Source organism: Magnolia sinica, chromosome 1 (assembly GCF_029962835.1).
Source record: "Magnolia sinica isolate HGM2019 chromosome 1, MsV1, whole genome shotgun sequence".
Lineage (NCBI taxonomy): Eukaryota > Viridiplantae > Streptophyta > Magnoliopsida > Magnoliales > Magnoliaceae > Magnolia > Magnolia sinica.
This window is the reverse complement of record NC_080573.1, coordinates 19,883,643-19,897,025: the sequence shown is the minus strand read 5'-3', so window position 1 is coordinate 19,897,025 and position 13,383 is coordinate 19,883,643. Positions and strand designations below refer to the sequence as shown.

Genomic DNA, 13,383 nt, shown 5'->3' with positions numbered 1-13,383 from the left:
ATTGATGATCTCGGTTGACACATGCTCATGACCAATGAAAATACAATAGATGGATGGCGCTACCACGTTCCGGTTCTAATGGCTCTACTTTCCTTTGGTAGTGGTATGCCCACAAGAACCTCCCAACTTTATGTATGGTACAGATGAGTGATCCGTCTGATGGTTCCACTGCATTCCTGACCATAACAAAAAGAAAAATAAAAAATAAATGATTTTAAAAAGCATAGCAATGGCTCACATGCCCTACTTGTCGGCGGTTTCTTCTAGTTGATCACCATGTCTGGAGTGTTCAAATTTGAGAAACGATCGAGGTGGCTAAGTATATAGAAACCATCACATGCACACAGATGCATTTGGCATCCATGTCACCCTATCTAGCTAATTGGTATTTGCTTTACTTTGAATTTCATCCAACTGTTTTCTTTGTTAAGGAACATCGGTAGGGGAGATTACTGCTGCATGACTCAAAGAAAGTCGATTTCTATCATCCAGAGGCAACCCCAAATTTCTTGCATTTAACATCAAAGTCTTGTCATCCAACAATGTGGACGGTTCATCATGTGCTTCCTCGCTTTTAATTTCCCGTCTCCATTAAATCTGTGGACTCTAGTTTCTTTTTATGTTATATTTGTACCCAATAAACTTTTGGAATTTGTACTTTCTATATCTAGTGACGAACTCTGTTTTGCTGTTGGATATAATGAATGATGTTGGTAGATTTTTATTGGGAAAGCTTGGAGCATTTCATTAATGATGTTAGTAAACTTACATGGCATTTTTCCTTGGTGTGCGCTTAGTGTTTTTTTTTTTTTTTTTTTTTCAAATATTTAAATTGAACATTGAGAATGTTTTAGTGCATAATCAAATGTATTCAAACTAATTGTACGTGATGGGGATTGTCGCTCCGTGAAAACACTCTCACATAAAGGAAGAGTTCAAAAACAGGGAAGTGACATTGGCTCCCTATGTTTTCTAAGCATTATTTCCTCTACTTTTGGTCCAGGTTTTTAGTTCCAATGTACACCAGCTTATATTAGTCGTTGGCCAAAACCAATGGCCCATTACATCACACGACACATGGGCGAACAAGATTGTCCAATTGCTTTAAAAACAAGAGGGGATTGTTGCTCCGTCAAAACACTCTCATAAAAAATTGTAATTCATCAATCTTGCAGATAATCATATGATCAACGAGTTTCCAGTCACTTTGTTTATATTTCAAGTTTGTAATACTCACAAAAGCATTCAAATTTTTGTTCAAGTTACTGAATTTCAAGCTCCTGAGAATGTGAACCTTGGAACCCAACTAAAAACCCATCTCAGAGGTTGCTTGGCTACCTGGGAAAGTATCTATAAATGGAATCCGTGAGTAGGGGTAAATTTCTACTTTGGGACCATGGGAAAACTTAGAAACAGTTTCCAGCCAGAAACAGATTCTATCTTTTGTGTTTTGTTCCTTGTCAGATGTTGGCCTACAAATTCCAAGGAAATGGATTCCTTCCCAATAGTCACATTTTTTCTTTAATTATAAATATTAACTAGTAGAATTCATATCAATTCTTTCCCAACACATAAACACAATTTCTAGATTCCAAAAAACAACTATTTAAGTTCAGAGCCAAACCCCAAACACTAGGAAGAAAAACAACTATTTAAGTTCAGAGGCAAACCCGGACAACCCTCCCTCCCTCCCTCCCTCCCTCTCATCGATCACATTCGCAGCTTGTGAATAAGATAGTCCAAAATGAACCCAACCTGTAATTCGGTTCCTCCCACCAAGATGAAGGGACATACAAAATATTTTGATGATTGAAAACTTAGGTGGGCCACAACACTTGATTTTTAGGGGTTAACCCATCATTTTACATTATATTTCTTATTGTATGGCCCAACTGAGTTTTTTATTGAGTTAATTTTTTGTTTGTAAAGTAATTACAAGGGGAGAAGCCTGATGGACAAAGTGGATTCCACTCTGATAGCCTGATAGGTCCCCACAGAGCTCCTAGTGTTTTCAAGGAGAAAATAAGACCTAGAGACACTTCAAACAACACAGGCTTGTTTTTACTATACTAGATAGGTTCCAACAAACAGCAGACCGACCTAGTTAGAACAGCTTTGATCAGCTAGCCAGACAATTAGAGCAGGACATGCCTGACTAGACGGCTATCCAGGCTTAACTTTTGGTGCAAACGGGCCCTTTAGGGGCAAATTCCAATATTTGAGGTCCTAGAAAAAGGCTAGTTTGCAAATTTCAGGGAAATGAATTCTCTGCCAAACAGTCACTTCTGTAGTGCTTTTTTCTTTCTTTTTTTTTTAAATAAATAGACCAGCACAGTCCACATTCTTTCCCACTACCCAAATGCAGTTTCTGAATTCCACCCAATTACATTCCCAGTACCCAACCATGACTAACAGAATCTCTTTCTCAAAGTTGCCGAAGGACCCCTTGGGCCCTTTTGATTCCAGGGAGACAAACAACCCTTTAAAATTCCGCAAAACCCAACTAAATAATCATCCAGATACTCATTAAAATGTCGAGCTTCTACTCAAGTCATTTGCATTTTAACATTTCTTGAATCACATAAACAAGTTTCTTGATCAAATTAGTCAAATTCAGGGCCCACAAATATGCAAAAGAAAGTAGTCCCAGAAACCCACCTCAGCATTCGCATAAATAAACAAAAAATCACCAGAATTCATATAAACAGTCCCTACAAAATCATCAAATTACCATCTTAATCACCACAATAAAATAATTCCAACAGAAATTCAAGACCCCGAAACAAACATATTCACAGAATTACCAATGTTCTTGCACTTCCCAATATTAGGGAGGAAGCCCCTGTAGTGGGGGAACTTGTAGGCACTGCTGACGAGATTCATGTCGTCAGCATTCAAGCAAGCGTCGAGCACTTCCCAGTCCCTCTTTGGCCAATGTAGCTGCGACAGACTGGTGCTGTTGCTGCCATCGAGAAAGGATTGGAGGGAAAGGGATTTGACAGATTTCAAGAAGTGAAGTGTTTGGACGAGGTCCTTGTCTTTGATGGCTTCTTTGTATTATTACCAGCCTGGGAGAGCTCTTGTGGTGGGACTCTTTCTTGTGGGGGATTGAGAGAGAGGATGATGGAGGTGTTGAAGAATGGGGAGTTTTGGGTAGAGATGAATGGAAATGGGGATGGAAGGAGAGATGATGGACGGTGGAGAGAAAAGAAGCAGACGAACATTGAGGATATCATCATTGGACCCAAGTGGGTCTATGTCAAAACATTCTCATAACAAATTGTAATTCATCAATTGTGTAGATAATCATACGATCAACGAGTTTCCAGTACTTTATTTGTATTTTAAGCTTGTAATACTCACAAAAGCATTCAAATTTTCCTTCAAGAAACTGAATTTCAATCCCCTGAGAACGTGAACCTTGGAACCCAACTAAAAACCCATCTCAGGGGTTGCTTGGCTACCTGGGCAAGTATCTATAAATGGAATCCATAAGTAGGGGTAAATTTCTACTTTGGCAACACGGGAAAACTTAGAAACATTTTCCAGTCAAAAACCAATTCTATCTTATGTGTTTTGTGATGGGGATTTTCTCCTCGTTGCTGGGTTCGATGAAATCAAACCAGTTTCAATATCATTAATAATTGTCGGATTTTTTCACCACTGGTCGCTGGATAGTTTTTGTCCTGTTTCGATATCATCAAAGGACTTTAGATGATATCGAAGGCTGTCATCGAGAGACCTTCGATGATATCGAAGGCTGTCATCGAGTCGGAATTTTCACCCCTAGTCGCTGGACAGTTTTGGTCCTGTTTCGATATCATCGAAGGACCGTCGATGATATCGAAGGCTGTCATCGAGAGACCTTCGATATCATCGAAGAGTTACGCAGATGCGATTGCGGAAACGCAGATTTTACGGATTTTGTTTCCTATTTGGATTCTACCTCTTTCTATTCTTATATAAAGGGGTGTATGTGGGATTGGGGTGTATTCCAGGGTATTCTAAGGTTTCCTAAAGCTTTGCAAGGGTTTGCTAAAGGGCTTAGGGTTATCAAAGGTGTGTGAGAGAGAGAGAGAAAGAGAGAGAAGAAGCTTGTGGAAAGGAGGTTATGCTCGTAGAGGTGATCTACCATATCTCAGCGGTTCCACGTCCTCGTAATTGGTGAGATCTCTCCGTCTTCTTTGTTTCTTTTATTGTTTATCCACTCCTGCGCGAGTGAAGAAGGTTTGATCTAAGCGGTGTGTGCTTGTGATCGATTGTAACGTTCTACTTTATAGTGGATTGTTGATCTGGACGAGGTCCCGTAGTTTTTACCTCTTTGAGGGTTTTCCACGTAAAAATCCCTGGTGTAGTGTGGTTTATGTTTTGATTTAGTTCATTGCATTATTATTTCATAATTCTGGTTTGTTTCAGGAGGCTAGATCCTAAGGTTTTGTGCAAAACCCCCAACAAAGTGGTATTAGAGCTAAGTTCATTGAACGGATATGATTGGTTTTGAATTATGGAAGGTGGCTCATCAAGGATGATCAGCCTCAATGGTTCTAACTAGACCATATGGAAGGCTAAGATAGAGGACTTGCTTATTGTAAGGATTTATATTCTCCAATTTTAGGCATATCAGCAAAATCCAAGGATATGTCTGATGATGATTGGAAGAAGATGGACCAGAAGGCGGTGGGGTTTATTAGACAATGGTTGGACGATTCCGTATTCCACCATGTGTCTACGGAAACCTCAGCCGCTAGCCTATAGCTGAAATTGGAAGGGTTGTATGAGAGGAAGATAGCCAGTAATAAAAATTTTCTGATAAGACGACTTGTGAATCTCAAGTTCAAAGATGGTGGTTCTGTGGCCGAGCACATGAATGAGGTCAGCAATATAGTGAACCAACTCTCCGCTATGAAGATGGTCCTGGATGATGAATTACAGGCTTTGCTATTGCTTAGTTCATTGCCTGACAGTTGGGAGACATTGGTAGTGTCTCTAAGTAACTCCGCGCCAGATGGAAAGAAATCTATGGAACAGGTAACCAGTTGTCTCTTCAATGAGGAGACAAGGAGAAAGTCTCAGGGGTCTACTTAGCAAGAGGCCCTTGTGATAGAGGAACAGGGGAGAGAAAAGAACAGGAAGGGCGAGAAGGCCCGAGATAAATCAAGAGGCAAGTCGAGTAACAAAAAGGATATTGATTGCTGGAATTGTGTCAAGAAGAGCCACTACAAGCATGAATGTCGTGGTAAGAAGAACGACAAGAAAGGAAAAGGAAAGGAGAAAGAAGATGAATCAGATTCTACTGCGGTCGCTTCAGATGGCAACGTTGTAGTTATTCTTTCAGCAGATCACGATATATTTCTCATAGCTACGAGTTAGGACACCGACTGGGTGGTTGACTCAGGAGCTTCTTGTCATGTGACTCCACGTAGGGACTTCTTCACAAGCTATAAGTCAGGTGACTATGGGACCGTGAAGATGGAAAATTCTGGTGTATCGAAGATCATAGGGGTCGATGATATTTGTGTGAAGACCAATGTGGGCTGCACATTGGTTCTCAGGGATGTGAGGCATATCGCAGACATTCGCCTCAACTTGATGTCGATGGGAAGGTTGAATGATGATGGCTATGAAAGCCGGTTTGCTGGTGGGCGCTGGAAGCTCATCAAGGGCTAATTGATCGTAGCTAGAGGAAAGAAGTGTTGCACCCTTTACAAGGCAAGTGTCAGTGTGTGCAAAGGTGGGTTGAACGCAGCGGAAGATTCAGCTATTGACATGTGGCACAGGCGTCTAGGCCACATGAGTGAAAAAGGGCTTCAGCTACTAGCGAGGAATCGGCTCCTTCCAGACGTGACAGGTACACCTCTCAAAACCTGTATTGATTTTTATCAGAGAAACAGCATAGAGTTTCATTTATTAAATCTGTTTCTCATGTTAATAAAGTGCATGCATTAGATTTGGTTTATTCTGATGTTTGTGGCCCTATGAGGACAAAAACCTTAGGTGGGGCATTATATTTTGTCACTTTTATAAATGATGTGCATCTAGGAGGGTTTGGATTTATGCTTTAAAATCCAAGGACGAGGTCTTTGGTGTGTTTAAATTGTTTCATGCTATGGTCGAGAGAGAGAGAGAGAGAGAGAGAGAGAGAGAGAGAGAGAGAGGTAGATCATTGAAATGCATCCGCACTGACAATGGTGGTGAATGCATTGGCGACTTTCATGAGTACTGCAAGTCCCTGGGTATATGACATGAACAGACGGTTCCCAAGACCCCTTAGTATAATGGTGTAACTGAGCGAATGAATTGCACCATTGTAGAGAAAATCAGATGCATGTTATCCCATGCGAAGTTGCCCAAGACGTTTTGGAGAGAAGCAATGCATACGACGATGTATTTGATAAACAGATCTCCATCAGCCTCATTGAATGAAGAAGTATCTGAGAAGGTGTGGACTGGACAGGATCCATCGTACAGTCATCTCAGGGTGTTTGGATGCAGGCCATCCGTTCACGTACCAAAGGACGAGAGGTCCAAGCTCGATATGAAGATCAGGCAATGTCTGTTCTTGGGGTACGGTGATGAAAAGTTCGATTACAGATTGTGGGATCCGACCCAGAAGAAGCTCATCAGGAGCAGAGATGTGGTTTTCTTTGAAGATCAATATATAAAAGACATTGGTAAGCCAGAGAAAAACCAGCCTAGTTCAGGTGAGCTAGAGGACATGGATCCGATTATTTCTCCCGTGGTGCCTGATGATGGGGGAGTACAGTAAGGTGCAGAGGACGAGGGAGTTCCTTCAGAAGATGGACCAGGGGAGCAGCCCCCACTTGATCCACCTGTTGAGCCACAGGTGAGGAGGTCATCTAGGGACAGACAGCCGTCCAAGAGGTACTCGCCGCATGAATACGTTATGCACACTGATGGGGGAGAGCTAGAAAATTATTCCGAGGCCCTGACCGACGAGCATAAGGGGGAGTGGTTGAGAGCTATGCAAAAGGAGATGAGATCCTTGCATAAGAACCACACCTATGATATAGTGAAATGGATACTGCGGTATCTAAGAGGCTCATACAGGTTGAGCCTATGCTATGGTGACGGAAAACCTGTGTTAGAGGGCTACACAGATGCAGATATGACAGGTGACATAGACTCCAGGAAGTCTACATCGGGGTTCATGTTCACGTTTACAGGGGGAGCAGTTTCTTGGCAGAGCAAGCTACAGAAGGTCGTAGCAATGTCGACTACAGAGGCCGAGTACATTGAAGTCACAGAGGCATGTAAAGAGATGTTTTGGATGAAAATGTTTCTACAGGAACTTAGCCTGAAGCAGGAGCAACACATGGTCTATTGCGATAGTTAAAGTGTTATACACTTGAGAAAAAATCCAAGTCAGCACTCCAAGTCGAAGCACATAGAGATTCGGTATCACTAAATCAGGGATACTTTGGAACAGAAGGTGTTACAGCTTAAGAAGGTCCACATGGACGATAATGGGTCAGACATGATGACCAAGGCTTTGCTCAAGGGCAAGTTTGAGGTTTTGTAGAAACCCGGCTGGCTTGAAGATGGTGCATTCCTCCTAAGTCGAAAAGGGAGAGATTTAATAGGAATTTTCTCCTCATTGCTGGGTTCGATGAAATCGAACCACTTTCGATATCATCGATAATTTTTGAATTTTTTCACTACTGGTCGCTGAACAGTTTTTGTACCGTTTCGATATCATCGAAGGCTGTCATCGAGAGACCTTCGATGACATCGATAATTGTTGAAATTTTCACCCCTGGTCGCTGGACAGTTTTGGTCCTGTTTCGATATCATCGAAGGATCATCGATGATATCGAAGGCCGTCATCGAGAGACTTTCGATATCATCGAAGAGTTCCGCAGATGCGATTGCGGAAACGCAGATTTTGTGGATTTTGTTTTCTATTTGGATTCTACCTCTTTCTATTCTTATATAAAGGGGTGTATGTGGGATTGGGGTGTATTTAAGGGTATTCTAAGGTTTCTTAAAGCTTTACAAGGGTTTGCTAAAGGGCTTAGGGTTGTCAAAGGTGCGAGAGAGAGAGAGAGAGAGAGAAAGAGAGAGAGGAAGCTTGTGGAAGGGAGGCTATGCTCGTAGAGGTGATCTACCATATCTCAGTGCTTCCATGTCCTCGTAATCGGTGAGAACTCTCGTCTTCTTTGTTTCTCTTATTGTTTATCCACTCCTGCGTGAGTGAAGAAGGTTTCATCCAAGCGGTGTGTGCTTGTGATCGGTTGTAACGTTTTGCTTTATAGTGGATTGTTGATCTGGACGAGGTCCCGTGGTTTTTACCTCTTTGAGGGTTCTCCACGTAAAAATTCCTGGTGTGGTGTGGTTTATATTTTGATTTAGTTCATTGCATTATGATTCCATAATCCTAGTTTGTTTCGGGAGGCTAGATCCTAAGGTTTTATGCAAGGCCCCCAACATTTTGTTCCTTGTCAAATGTTGGCCTACAAGTTCGAAGGAAATGGATTCCTTCCCAATAGTTACATTTTTTTCTAAATTATTATTACAGATATTAACTAGTAGGATTCGTATCAATTCTTACCCAACGCATAAACACAATTTCTGGGTTCCAAAAAATTACATTCCCAATACCCAATGATGAGAAACAAAACACTTTCTCAAGAATTTTGCTTCATAGAAACATATTCTTTGGTGATCTTTTGACAAACTGGAAAAGTACACTAGGAAGAATTACATTCCCAATACCCAACCATGACTAACAAAATCTCTTTCTCAAGGTTGCCGAAGGACCCCTTAGGCACTTTTGATCCCAGGGAGACAAACAACCCTTTAAAAATTTCACAAAACCCAACTAAATAATCATTCAGATATTCATGAAAATGTCAAGCTTCTACTCAAGTAATTTGCATTTCAACATTTCTTGAATCACATAAACAAGTTCTTGTTCAAATTAATTGAATTCAGGGCCCTCAAATATGCAAAATAAAGTAATCCCAGAAACCCCACCTCAGCATATTCATAAATAAACAAAAAATCACCAGAACTCATATAAACAATCCCTACAAAATCATTAAATTACCATCTTAATCACCAGAAATTCAAGACCCCGAAACAAACATATTCACAGAATTACCAATGTTCTTGCACTTCCCAATATCAGGGAGGAAGCCCCTGTAATGGGGGAACTTGCAGGCGCTGCTGACAAGCTTCATGTGGTCGGCATACAAGCAAGTGTCGAGCACTTCCCAGTCCCTCTTTGGCCACTGTAGCTGCAAAAGACCGGCGTTGCTGCTGCTGCCATCGAGAGAGGATTGGAGGGGAAGGGATTTGACGGGTTTCTAAAAGCGAAGTGTTTGGGCGAGGTCCTTGTCGTTGACGGCTTCTTTGTATTATTGCCAGCCTGTGAAAGCTCTTGTGGTGGGACTCTTTCTTGTGGGGGGATTGAGAGAGAGAGAACGATGGAGGTGTTGAAGAAGGGGGAGTTTTAGGGAGGAATGAATGGAGATGAGGAAGAGATGATGGACGGGGAGAGAGGAGAGGAGAGGAACATTGAAGATGTCGTCATGAGAGAGAGAGAGAGAGAGAGAGAGAGAGAGAGAGAGAGATCTACTGAGAGTTAAAAGATGATGAAAATCCAAAAAACCTGCAACTTAAAAAATGAGTGGGATTTATAAGCGAAGATGACGGAATAGGTATTGCGTAGACAGCACCTTCGTCCGTCCCGTCCCGTGTGCAACTGGAAAAGCTGTGGGCGCATTTTGATTGTTCATTTAAGGGCATGAACCCAAAAATGAGTCAGATCCAAATTTCAAGTGTACCACACGTCAATCACCACCGTTTCCTCCGGTGAGATTGATCTGCCTCATCTTTGGGTCCATGCACATAAAAGGAGCTGGCAAAATGGATGGACTACGTGGATAAATCACATACATCATGGTGGGGTCCACAGAGCATTTCCGATAGCTATTGTCTGCTACACTAAGCCATCTGAGCCCCTGACAACTCTCCCTTTACATCATCACCGTGGATGTGGAAGGGTCAATGGTGAATAGGGATTCCGGCCGTTCACATAGGAGGCTCTGTCTTAGATCTATTGAACCAGACCTGTTTAAATTTTAATTCAACCCAACCCATCCTATCCATCCTATTTTTTACCTTTACCTAGATATATATATATATATATATATATATATATATATATATATATATATATATATATATATATATATATATATATATATATATAGGGGTACAAATGTGTTGACTAGACCCAAAGGTCATTGGACCCAAGTGGGTCTATGTCAAAATTTGAACCCATGAGGTGGTTCTAGGTCTAAAAGATTGATCTGAGTTAGTAAATGGGTCTAGGTCTTCTCAAAATCAACTTGATCAAACATGGTTGGGAAGCAGTTATTAAATGGACCTAATTTTGGGTTAAAATACTAAACACTTTATTTAGTGATTTTTTAACCGTCAATACTCTATAATCGAAAATGTTTAAATAATAGTACTTCCTTAATGATGTTTGACACACGTGGCTCATCGATATTGAAATCCGAACTAGGCATCCCACGGGATCCAGCACTAAATTGGCCACTGATCATAGTTTACTTTCATCTGACCATCGAATGGTGGCCCTCTTCTCATCAATGTGAGCCATTTCTGTGTGCCACTGGCTTAAGGGCTGGGAATGTCCTAATGTTGTAATTTTTGGACAATGGCCTGTTACCTACTTCAACTCTAAAATTAACAGTTCTGATTTTGTCCATACATGCCACGTGTGAAGCAGCAACATGAACGCACATTACCTCCCATCCCTCGAGAGGCACTATATCCCAGCTCCATGTAACAGGTAGGGCTGTACACAAACCGAGTTAGCTCGGTTAGCTCGCTCCACTTAACTCAAAAAAGTTCAATTCGGCTCAATTTGAAACTAAGTTCAAGCTGAGTCAAGCTGATTTTTTTAGCTCAAAAAAATTTTGAGCTTACCAAAGCTTGACTCAACTCAGATTGAACCCAACTCAGAATAAAACTCGGACCGAACCAATTCGGTGACTCGATTACTTTAATAATGATGTTGCTCACCAAGTGTTTGATGAAATGACTCAATGAAGTGTCGGCTAGTGGCAAGGAAGGTGTGTATGAAACAAATACATTTTTTTTCATGATTTTTACGTTGCTTACAAGGTCTTTGATAAAATACTTGTAAAGCCATTACTGGTGTTTTACATATAGTGAAATTTTGAAGGTGCAGTTCATATGTTTGTGAAAATGATGCAGAGGCGAACTCGGCTTGATCTCAGCTCGAACTAGCCGGGGTTGCTAATCGAGCTGAGCTGAGCTGGCCAGTAGCCAAGTTCAAGCTGGGGTCAACAAATGGTCGAGCCGAGTCAAGTTGTGTCAAGCTCGACTCAGTTCAACTCATGTATACCTCTAGTAACACACAACAGACTACACACTGAATAAACTCTCAAGGGTACACTGTGATTTATGTGTTTTATCCACTCGGTCCATCCATTTTACCATATAATTTTAGGGTTGAAGCCCATAAATGAAGCATATCCAAACCTAAATTGGACAATACCATAGGAAACAGTGCATTCAACGTCTACGGTTGAAAGGCCACAGAAGTTTTGGATCAAGATGATATTTGTTTGTTTTTTCCTTTCATCCATGTCCGTCCGTGTGATCCTATGAACAGGTTAGATAACAAATAAACATTAATGGGACCTAGCAAGGTTTCGATAGTGGAAATCATTATTCCCACCATTTCTTGTAGTGTGGTCCAGTTGAGCTTAGGTCATGATTCAATTTTGGGCTCATCCCCTAAAATAAGCAGAAAAAAATGGATGGACCAATTTTGGGCTCGTCCCCTAAAATAAGCAGAAAAAAATGGATGGACGGCGTGGATAAACCACACACATTCACAATAGGCAATCGGATTTCCATGCAGCAGTAACTTCTTCATTTAGACGTCCAATCTCATCCTACGTGGGTTACACTTTACCCAACAGAGCTCTCATAGGATTTCATATGCCAGTGGTATTTATTATTATACAAGTGTCACGACAAGAAAGATTTTCACACTGTTCATCTATTGGGCCCTAGTTTGTATGGTCTACAGTCCAAAACTCAAGCTAAATCCACCTAACCGAAATGAGCAGTAACATATATATTAGAGATTTTTCTGCGTCTATCAAACATGGCCTCAAAAACCAATAAATTTTTCTTCAAAAAAATAAATAAAGTATGTAATATGCTATATATTTTATATATGAAAAACTTATAAATAACATCAATTGATGATGGGCCATCTCAATTTCACAGTCGATCGGTCACCTTATTAGATAGGTTAGATCTCGTACAAATTGCACACACCAACAGAAATTGGATGGCACACACATTACATAGAAATCAGTCATCATGCAGCAATATATATAGCATCTGCCTGTACCACTATATGTAAATTATTTATTATAAATAAATTAAAACATTAGGCATATATATAAAAAGGTCTCACGTCTAACTAATTAGACTGTAGTTAATTACAGTCCACCCAATTGATAAATTCCAACCTTTTATGTGCCAGAGACATCCAACGGATTGGCCCCACCACGAGGACCACCTTGTGCAAAATTCAGCCATATAAATTTACTAAGTGGACCGCATTTATATTTTATTATTTATTAATGACTAGGCATTGTCTTCTACGGTGGGCGTTCTTGATAAGTAGAGAGGACTGATATGTGATCCTCATGGTTGGTCAACCGAGTGGACTCGGACTCAGCCCGTCCCACACGGGTTGGTATCATAAGTCGCCTCCAAGTTCGGATGTGAATTGCCTGGTGGAAGCCATGTGGAGGCCATTGTGATGTCCGTGAGGAATCCACTCCGTCCATCAGTTTAGCTGGCTCATGATAGGACATAAGCCTAAAAATTGAGGCAAATTCAAAATTGAAGTGGGCCACACGGCAATAAATATTTGGAATGGAAACCCCACCGTCAAAACCTTTCCTGGCCCACTGTAATGTTTACATAAAATCCAAATGTTCATAAGATCATTCTTATTGCGATGAACTTAAAGAGAAGAAGCAAATATTAGCCTAATCCGAAAATTCTAGTGCCCGTGGTGGTTTTATTAGTGAGCGTTCAATCCACATTATTTCCTAAGGTATGCCCCAGTTGAGTTTTGGATTTACCTTGTTTTTAGAACCATGTCCTAACATGAGCTGGAGAACTGATGGATGGAGAGGATTTCTCACAAACATTGTGGTGGACTCATAAAAATTCCTCCAAAATACACGGGGCATCGGCAATTTGTGTCGTCCTAACCTCAAATAGGGTGAGTCAGGTCAATTTATCCTTGATTTGGGCAAAACAAAAATCCCAAATTCC

At 41.0% G+C, this 13,383-nt stretch overlaps 1 pseudogene; it reads left to right on the top strand.

Annotated features, from left to right (window-relative positions):
• LOC131242449 (disease resistance RPP13-like protein 4) overlaps positions 1–13,383 on the top strand; it is a 134,221-nt pseudogene that overhangs the window by 43,353 nt on the left and 77,485 nt on the right.